We start from the raw sequence: 11,054 nt of genomic DNA on the forward strand, positions 1-11,054 counted from the left end.
ATAAGTGTCGAGATGACCGCATACAACCACCATATCCTACTTCCTGGATGCATGCAATATCCCATCCGTAGGGTGCATATGCTGTGTGAAAGCAAACAGAGCTTATCTCTAAGATCCCCATTCTTGCCTATGCATTCCAATCTGCTCTCTCGAGTATTAGATTTGGATTTCAGACTACTCTCTCAAGTATGCCTAAATGATGAATGATGCGCTCATAGGACAAGGTAACCGCATGAACTTTGCTGACCTAAGATTATTCCTATCTCTAGTGAACAATGACTTACAATGCTTAATACGACCAACCACTTACCCTCACGGGAAGTTGGTTGTTGCTGACTTTACTCATAGACAAGTAATGCATTAGCCTATAGAAAGGTGTTGCCACAACTTCACACTTAAGCAAATAAGGTTTTCTCACATACTCGCACAATGCACACCTCTCGGTGGTTTGCTATATGCTTCATATCCCTAATCCACATGACTAAGTATGCGATACTCAAACGATCTCACTAAGTAATGCAATGAAGTTAAAGATGCTAAGTAAAGAAGATGGAGATGGAATCGAAGGGAACATAGAAATGTATTGAACACAAAATGTATTAATTCCTTAATCACAAAATGTATACAATACAATATAAGAAAAGAAAGGAAAATGAAATGATCGGCTGGAAGCAAAGACTTGCTTCCAGTGGATGTGCATCAAGGCTGTCGGTAGTGCCATGGATGGGCAATGGAGTTGACTCTCTCGAGATCTAGCTCCGGTCATCACTCAAAATGGATAAAGGAGGTGAAGAACTCTCAGGCTTTTTCTGATGCAATAGTCTGGATCGCAGGGAAAACCCTGGGTTGCAGGGATAATCCCCGGACAACTTGAATTTCTGCTCGTCGGCTTCTTTATATAGAGCTTGGATCGCCGACAACATTAATGGACTGCTCTGATTCTGACATTCGGTGCGTTTAGTCCTTTTTGAACCTCCGCTGCCAATGGTTTAGTAGGTGAAATGTCAACATCATCTTTTGATTTCCTCGAGGTAGATGCGTTGATGCGTTCATTCCACCAACCTTGCATTGATCCCTTTACCATGCGTTATCATATAGCCACAATCATGTAGTGACCGCATGATAACTTGTAGAAATACAAGTTATTGTGGCTCAAAAGTTGGAAAAATTAGGGTCTTTAATGATAAAATCTCATCATTTTTAGAGAAAACGCATGAAATTACTCGAACAATATCAAACTCATGCAAAAGAATGTTTATTGCTAAAACACAGCGACACTAACGCATGATATTGCAGGATCTCAACAAGAGGCTAACACATGATTAAGAAAAGTGTCATAGGCAAAGTCTAACGCATGGAGCATGCGTCAGAGGGATTCAACGCAAGGAAGATTCATTGATTCAGGTTGTTTGTGTCAAATCACCACTTGCAAGCATGGGCACTTGCAGCGGACAGCATCTGAATAGTATCTGAGTGTCAGGCGGTTGACCTGGGTATGAAATTTAATGTTGCCCATCATCAAGTTGGAGAAGACCGATGCCTATAAATAGAAGAAATCCCACCAGATGAAAGAGTTCAAAGTTCCAAGTTATCAACTCTCAGTTTTAGCTTAGTCTTAGTTTTAGATCTTTAGAGCTGTGCTGTGGTACCGAGAAGAACAAGAGGGAAGAGAACCACCACCATCGTCGATCAAGGAGCGGAGGAAGCTGAGCTCAAGAGAGACATTTTTTCCAATTCTTACACAAGTGGTTGTACACGACTAGAATTGAGCCAAAGAGAACAAGAGATTATACTCTACGGCTTGACTCCTTTTATTTCATCTTACTTATCGTTTTCATATTTTCATTTGATTAAGTATTGGTTTTGTAAAGACAATCAGTTTCTTTAATAAATTCACATATTTGATCTATCATACTTTGCCATTATTTATTTCTTGTTTATATTGGATGCATCTATACTTCATGCAAAATTCCATTTTGAACGCTTAAGCCAACTAAATCAATTGGTAAAAACATCTTTAGCTTAAACTATTCGAGAGAATAAGTAAGCCAACATCAAGTTAGAACGCCTAGTATATCTAGAGATAGACGCACTGGTGTTTTATTGCATCCTGTGTTCGACGCATACATCCTAGAGATAGGTATTGTATGATATTCGCATTGAGAAGTTTCGAATAGAGTCTAACGCATAAACGGAGATAAACAAGTCATCTCATTCGCATCATATTCTTGTTTGTGTACATCCAACTTAGATCGACGCATATCACTTGCATCAAACTCCATTTTCACATGACCCATCATTCTCTACTCGACCCTTTTGTATCTTTTTGCACACATGCACAACAACTTAGAGTAAATAACTCATTTCTCCATGCACTTAGGATATCTCTACAACAGTTACAACGCAAGGTCTGCGTTAGCTTTAATCTGAATCCCTGAGTTCGACCCTGAACTTACCAGGAACCTGAGTTGGATTTATACTTAGATCTGATTAAGGAAAACTTGAACGTCAATAGATGAGTGTCATGTGTCTTGTTGTACATCACTAACGCATCAACGCGTTACTAACGCATAATAAACGCATCAACGCATCATTCATATTTACACTTATTTTTCCAATTATTTTATACAATACACTCCTAAGCTCGAATCACGAAATCACGAACAAGTTTTTGGCGTCGTTACCGGGGATTCAGCAACAAAACTAACCAGAAATTTTGCTTGTATCTTTTGTAGGAACACTTCAGTTGAGGGAGTATTACGAGCTAAGCCAAAGCTTGTAAACATTTATGAGCAGGGAGAGCACTTCTGAACTTGTATACGACCCCAAAGTTGAAAGGACCTTCCGATGAAGAAATCGATTTAATCATCGCCGCAGGTTAAGGCAACAACTGCTCAAACAACAAACCCGGCAACAACAAATGGTGAACGAACAAGCGAATCAAAACTTAGCTCAACAGCTAGCCCATGCTACACAAAATCCTATCATAATGGCAAACAGTAGTACGCGTCCCATGAGGGAGTATGCGTCTCTTGGGTTATATGATTTCTCACCAGGGATCATATACCCAACGCCAGATGGGACAAGATTTGAGATGAAATCTGTGATGTTACAAATGCTCCAAATAGTTGGAAAATTTGGGGGTGCTCGAGGAGAAGACTCTCACGCCCACATGAAACGTTTCCTGGAGACGTGCAACTCATTTGGGATTCTTGGAATCACCCCAGAAGCTATCAGGCTATTTTATTCCCATATTCTCTGCGTGACGACACAAAACAATGGGTAAGTTCTTTGGAGCCTGGTGAGATCATAACCTAGGAAAAGTTGGTGGAGAAATTCATGCAGAAATACTTTCCACCCACCATAAACGCAAAGAGGCAGAGAGAGATCATGAACTTCAAGTAGGAAGAAGCTGAAACCTTGAGCGCCACATGGGAGCGTTTTAAGGGATTAGTCAAGAATTGCCCCAATCATGGATTATCGTTAACCATCCAAATGGAGACTTTCTATGGCAGATTAAATAAAGCGTCTCAAATGGCAACTGATGCAGCTGCAACTGGTGGTATCATGGACAAATCTTATATCGAAGCTAAGGAAATATTGGACCGTATAGCCAAGCATAATATGGAATGGGTGGATGACACTTACGACGCAAGAGCAGAAAGGAAGAGGCGATCTCAGAATGTGAATTATATTGACTCTAACGCAATAGCCACGCTTTCTGCACAAGTGGCTACTATGACAAACCTTTTGCAGAATATGTCACTAGGGAACGCATCAAACTTGCAAAAGGTAAATCAGGTAGAAACATTCGTACAACCCATGGTTAGCTGTGTGGGCTGTGGAGATCTCCATTCCTAGTCTGATTGTCCACAAAATCCGCAATCAGTATGCTTTATTAAAAATAATCCATTCTCAAACACATATAATCCTGGATGGAGGAACCATCTAAATTTCTCTTGGGCAGGTAATCAACAGGAGCCACACCACTCAGGGGTAAACCAGCAGCAAAAGCAAGGATCGCCACCTGGATTCCAGCCAACATAGCAGTCGCACCAACAACCCTTTAATAGAGGAGGTCATGCATCAAGTTCAACATCTTCGCTTGAAAACCTCTTAAAGGAGTATATCGCCCAGAACGACGCATTGCTAAAAAGCCAAACGTCTTCCATCAGAACTCTGGAGATACAAGTGGGGTAGATTGCGAGTGAGTTGAAGAATCGGCAGCTTGGAGTCTTGCCCAGCAGCACGGAACCCCAGAGAATACAAAGAAGCAGTAGAGCTAGACCGCAGAAGGATGGCACAAGTACGTTCAAGGTAAATGGCAAGGAGTGAACCTACTTTGAAGATGGTGTAGAACGAGAAAGTCATCCTTCGTTTATGCAAAGCCAACTGAGCTTGCTGAAGCAACCCTTGCGTTCACATCGACACATATTCCAGGGATGCTTCTTCTATTTTCATTTCTTTTGCATTATGTATTTTATCACTGCGTTTATGTTTACTCGTTGTTTGCTTGTCTGCGTTACGTTTTGAGTTGATTAATGAATGTTATCGCTTTCTTGTTTAAGAGTCCTATTTAATTTTGATTTAAATAAAAAAAAAGTTGTGTACAATCGAAAGAAGCTTAGAATGGAATAAAACTAACGTGTTGGACTTAAGCCAACGCATGGCCAAACCGAAAGGACGCGTCTCGAAAACACAAAACACTCGATTGCCTAGAAACCCTAGGCATGTCCTTTCGGCTTCTTAATAAATGTGGATGTCAGGCGCTACCTGACGTCACCTTCCTCTCTCCCACCGACCTATAAAACGCGCACCTTCGATTTTCTCTCTTCTTCCATCGTCTTCAAAGCCTTCTTCGAAAAAAAAACCTAGCGCCTGAAGCCTTCACCGCCGCTCGATCAAGCCTGTTACTCCGATCATTCTTCAACAGCAATGTCTTCAGCATCTGATAGCCAAAACCAATCGATGAGCTACGGAGGCATGTCGCTGGTAAGCTCCTTCTCATCTTTGTCTGCTTCAATGTCACCTCCTCCAAACCCTCGTTGAACTTCAAAAACCCTCGTTCCGACCAAGCCTTCACACGACGGGCCTTCCTCTATTTCCCAGTGACCATCTCGATCGAAACCCATTAAAACCACCACAAACCCTTCCTATAAAACCCACCAAAAACCCAAAACCATTGCAAAACCAACTCCCACAAAATCGAGGCGGTAACGCCCTTCTTCCTCCGCGGCTACCAAGAAACCCTACACTAAGCTTGCCCCACCACTGTTCATTCCAAGTATTACTCCGGTGGGTGTGACGCATGACCCTATCCCCGCTTATCTCCACAATGCGCCATCGCCTGTAGTGCATCCACCTCCCCCATTATCCATCCAACCCTTAGCCACCATTTACCCGATTGAAGCAGAAGAAGGCAACCAACCCCTTTCGCCACGTTCACCAATTATCATTTCATCTCTAGGGTCGTCGCATACTCCATCCAGCACCCCACTAATCACTCCACCCAGGCCCAGCTCTGATAGTCCTGCGTCAGAGCGAAACATCGAGGAACTCGCGGAATTGGCTCGGAGAGACGAGCAAGAAGTTTTCAAAGCAATCTTGGCAAGTTTGAATCAGGACCAAGAAGAAGAACAAGTGATGCGTCCTGACCCAACCAACGCATCACTTGAAATCGATGAAGCGGAGCACTATGCGATGATGCTTGAAGCTGAGTTGGAAGAAGAAGAATAAGAGGAAGAAAGGGAAGTTGGCCCGGACGCGTCGCAACCTCGTCAATCTGACGCGAACGAAGGGCCATCGAAAGCAAAGAGAGTGATGAGAAAAATAAAATTAATTTTGGAGGATGAAGAAGAGTAGTCCGCATCCGGTCCCGAGAGTGCAACGCATGAGAGCTGCTCAAGTTCTATAGCATTAAAAAAGGAATTGGAACAATATCAGCTCGCTAGGCAGGGGTGAAGGAAGTCAGCTCTCCAAAGAGAATTGGAAAATGAATTAAGGGAGATTACGCGGGAAGCCAAAGCACATGAGGTGGGCAAACACAAGGTAACTGACGCGTTACCTAAAAAGACCAAAAGGAGGAAGCGCCAGTTTAGTGACATTCTTGCTGAGAAGGGCTTCTTCCCCGAACGCAACCCATTGCCGGCATATATAACCGAAACTGTGGTAGCAATAGGTTGGGGTTAGCTATGCGTTGAGCATACAAGAATTTGGCCGAACCTTGTTCGCCAATTTTATAGTAGTGAGTTTGATATGGAGAGAAGTACGGCGTTCGTTGATGGCGTTTTGGTACGCTTCTCAACTGTTAAGATTAATGAAGTGTTCAATATTACAAGTAACCTGGACGCAGAGGGCAACCGCATCTTAGAACATCCGACTACAAGCCAAGTAGAAGATACGTTAAGAGTAGTGGCCAAACCTGAAAGCAAATGGTAAACATCAAGAAATGGAGTAAAGATATTAGCTTCCAGGAACCTGAAACCAGATGCGAACTTGTGGTATTATTTGATTAAGAAAAGCATCATGCCTACAACGCATGATGAGACATTGTCAAGAGAACGCATCTTGGCCACTTACTGTATCATGCAACGCATTCCTCTAGATGTAGGGAGGATAATAAGGGTCTAGATTAAAGCCATTAAAGCCAAACCACGAGGACAACTTTATTTCCCTTGGCTGATCTATGCGCCGTGTGAACGTAGGGGAATTCCTCTAGGGATGATTATGAGGAAATCGATTGTCTGATGGATATCAAGTTGATCAGGCATCTGGTTCGTGGTTCGCCACACCAGCCTTCCCTACCTCGCAAGGACGCGGTAGCCAGACCTCGACCCTCCAAATGCGCCCCCAAAAGAAGACGTGTCCGGGTGATTGAACACAACGATGAAGCTTCGGAGAATGAAGATTACGAAGCGGAGCATGCGTTTACTGATGAAGAAACGCGACCATACCTAAACATCCCTCTTCCAAACTCACCTTTAGCCCCGCAAGAAGGGAGTCTTGATCCAACGCACCATGAGCCTATCAATATGGATCAAGAAATCCCTAATCCCCTTCCTTTGCCTTTACCAACTCCAATCCCAACTTTTTGCCACCTCCACTCATTTTTAAAACCAACTGGGTTAGGGTCAAGTAACGCAGGAAATATTGAAGACCCAGTTAAAAGAATTGAAGAGCCAACACCGCCACAACAATGCACTGATATTAACGAGTTGAAAGCTTTCATTAGTGATCAACTCAGTCCATTGGCCGCGTCCATTGAAAGTCTTCGACAATAAAATAGGGTTCTAAGAGATTACTTGTGGCAGTAAACAAGAAGAATGCAAGACCAGTTTGTCTACACAACGCAATATATTAATCAGGTCTTGGTTGGAATGTTTGCCTTGCCACCGCTACCTGCTCACCTTAGGAACCCTCTGCGATTTATGGATGAAGACCCTGCAGAAGAACGCAGGGATGACAGCCAGCACAATAAGTTTCGGGGTTTGGTTACAATAAGTTTCAGGGTTTGGTTACTTTGTACTTTGTTTTATTTGTTAATCTTTTGTATTTGTTTGCTTTGTTTATTTATTCCATTAGTTATCCAATGAAAATGAATGAAATTTCTATCATTTTTTTATCCTTGCGTTTGTCCCTAGCAAACTTTTTTTTTGTTCTTTAGCTATTTTTCTAGTCTTGTGTGTTATTTTACCTCAATGATATTAGCAATATGAAATTTATAAGACTACATGTTTTCTAAAAAGACTACCTGAATTTCGCTGATCTCCAAATTTATAAGACTACCTGAATTTTTCTAAAAAGACTACATGTTTTCTTTCTAACGCATGCAAGCATTAAATCAAAACTTCTTTCGAAACTCTCAAAGCCTTTTAAAAATTTTGTTTCTCTTTTAGCAATGAGGATTTCGCTGATCTCCAAATTTGGGTATGAGGAAAATCCGAGTTAAGACGCATTAATCGAGTACAAAAAAAGAAAGGAAACAAAATAGAAAAATGTTAAACACAACTCCTCTGTCATTACTCTAAAAGAAAAATCTCAAAGTGGCATGAGTTAAAAAGTTGGAACAGGCACTTAGCCATATTTGGATGCTCGTATGACACCCGTGGGGGCAAACCAAAATGAAGTTAAGTGTCCTAGACCAATGCGTTCCAAAACTCCTCTATCTAGTTAAAAGAAGTTGTATCTTGTAACGCATGAATGCTAGATATGAGTTTAGTTGTGAAGGGCTCTCACCCGTAATTGGATGCTCGTATGACACCCATGAGGGAAAGCCAAAATGAAAGTGGGACACCTGGAACAACACATGGGTAATCGAAAATTTATACTTTTTCTTTTTAATCGGCATCTATTTTAAAAAGCATCTAATGTATTGCTGGTTTAGAAAAAAACGAGAATGTTTTGAGAAATGAAAGGAGTTGTTGACGAAAATCTTGTTGCGCCTGAAATAAAACATTATTCCTTTTAGAAAAGAATCAACCTGCGTTACATTTTCCAAACTCCAGTCTCAAGCTTATAAGTGAATATGATGAAAGGTGAACACTGCACACTAAAGACAAAGGAGATAACAAAGAATTATTTATGGAATGCTTGAGGACAAGCATTGTTCAAATTTGGGAGCGTGATAACTTGTAGAAATACAAGCTATTGTGGCTCAAAAGTTGGAACAATTAGGGTCTTTAATGATAAAATCTCATCATTTTTAGAGAAAACGCATGGATTTACTCGAACACTATTAAACTCATGCAAAAGAATGTTTATTGCTAAAACACAGCGACACTAACGCATGATATTGCAGGATCTCAACAAGAGGCTAACACATGATTAAGAAAAGTGTCACAGGAAAAGTCTAATGCATGGGCATGCGTCGGAGGGATTCAACGCAAGGAAGATTCATTGATTCAGGCTGTTTATGTCAAATCACCACTTGCAAGCATGGGCACCTGTAGCGGGCGGCGTCTGAAAAGCATCTGAGTGTCAGGCGGCTGGCCAGGGTATGAAATTTAATGTTGCCCATCATTAAGTTGGAGAAGACCGACGCCTATAAATAGAAGAAATCCCACCAGATGAAAGAGTTCCAAGTTCCATGTTCTCAACTGTCAGTTTTTTGTCTCAGTTTTAGCTTAGTCTTAGTTTTAGATCTTTAGAGTTGTGCTGTGGTGCCGAGAAGAACAAAAGGGAAGAGAACCACCACCATCACCGATCAAGGAGCGGAGGAAGCTAAGCTCGAGAGAGACATTTCTTCCTATTCTTACACAAGTGGTTGTACATGACTAGAATTGAGCCAAAGAGGACAAGAGATTGTACTCTACGGCTTGACTCCTTTCATTTCATCTTACTTATCGCTTTCATCTTTTAATTTGATTAAGTATTGGTTTTGTAAAGACAATCCGTTTCTTTATAAATTCACATATTTGATTTATCATCCATTGTTTATTTCTTGTTTATGTTGGATGCATCTATACTTCATGAAAAATTCCATTTCGAACACTTAAGCCAACTAAATCAATTGGTAAAAGCATCTTTAACTTAACTATTAGAGAGAATAAGTAAGCCAACATCAAGTTAGAATGCCTAGTATATCTAGAAATAGACGCACAGGTGTTTTATTGCATCCTGTGTTTGACGCATACATCCTAGAGATAGGTATTGTATGATATTCGCATTGAGAAGTGTCGAATAGAGTCTAATGCATAAATGAAGTTAAACAAGTCACCTCATTCACATCATATTCTTGTTTGTGTACATCCAACTTAGATCGACGCATATCACTTGAATCAAACTCCATTTTCACATGACCCATCATTCTCTACTCGACCTTTTTGTATCTTCTTGCACACACACACAACAACTTAGTATAAATAACTCATTTCTCCATACACTTAGAATATCTCTACAACAATTACAATGTAAGATCTGCGTTAGCTTTAATCTGAATCCCTGAATTCGACCCTGGACTTACCAGGAACCTGAGTTGGATTTATACTTGGATCTGATTCAGGAAAATTTGAACGTTAATAGAAGAGTGTCATGCGTCCTGTTGCACATCACTAACGCATAATAAACGTGAGTGGAATCATTGACATATCAGATACATCTTTTCCTTCCACTAAGTATTTTATAACCTAGGGTTTAGTTTACTTAGAAAAAACACGACTAAGGATTTTAATTAACTTTTTAGGTTTGCCCAAGAGTAACTTTTACCTTGGATGGTTTTTTTTATAACTTTTGTTCATCATCCATTAAACTCTTTAATGGAGTCTTTGACCAATTGTCGCATGCTTGTAGAAAATCTATCTAATTCACCTTTCCAAGTAAGTTCCCAGATAGGGGTATTCCGTTTCCGTCAGCTTAAGTAGCGCAGCCTAGATAGAATCCGCCTTAGCCAAAAGGTCCCTCATAGATAGATTTAATACAAATTTAATCTTTTATGCTAATTAATTTAAACCTATTAAACCGATTTAAAAAGATTAATCTAGGTTACTAATCTCATTAGAACCTTTGAACTTAGGTCTATCTCAATCCAACTTTAAAACCTTTTAAAACATGAGTTTATCCTAAGTCTGCATGCAACTCTTTCTTATTGATTTTAGTTCTAATTTCCTTTATAACACTTATAACGGAAACAACCAAAACCACAACGCAAAGCTAGCACATGCAAGGCATTCATAATGATTATAAATAGCCTAAGTGTCATACTCAATGCATTGTTCATTCATTGCTATCTTTTTATATAAAACTTATACAAACAAACAATGAACCAAGTAACACATACTACCATACACCCTTATACTATAACGCTTATAATATAAAGATGAAGCATGATAATTCTCACTACATGCACAAATATAACTCTTTATATTTCATGATGCATGCACAATTGCACAACCTAAGGTGGGTTTTTAAATCTATATGTCAAACACTTTTCTATATAAATACCATACATCACATGTTTAATAAAGAAAAGTTGATGAACAGAGAAAAATTGCCTCAAATCCTTACTAAAGCTAACTATTGCAAAATAAGGAGTCTTCGGTTCAAACAGGCGAACCGGG

General features: G+C 40.3%; 1 non-coding gene across 1 annotated transcript; it reads right to left on the reverse strand.

The window, feature by feature from the left end:
• Positions 1-3,373: 3,373 nt before the first annotated feature.
• Positions 3,374-3,479, reverse strand: LOC120084334. Its single transcript, XR_005483694.1, has one exon. It is a non-coding gene; the product is annotated as a small nucleolar RNA R71 (small nucleolar RNA).
• Positions 3,480-11,054: the final 7,575 nt, after the last annotated feature.

Source organism: Benincasa hispida, chromosome 8 (assembly GCF_009727055.1).
Source record: "Benincasa hispida cultivar B227 chromosome 8, ASM972705v1, whole genome shotgun sequence".
Lineage (NCBI taxonomy): Eukaryota > Viridiplantae > Streptophyta > Magnoliopsida > Cucurbitales > Cucurbitaceae > Benincasa > Benincasa hispida.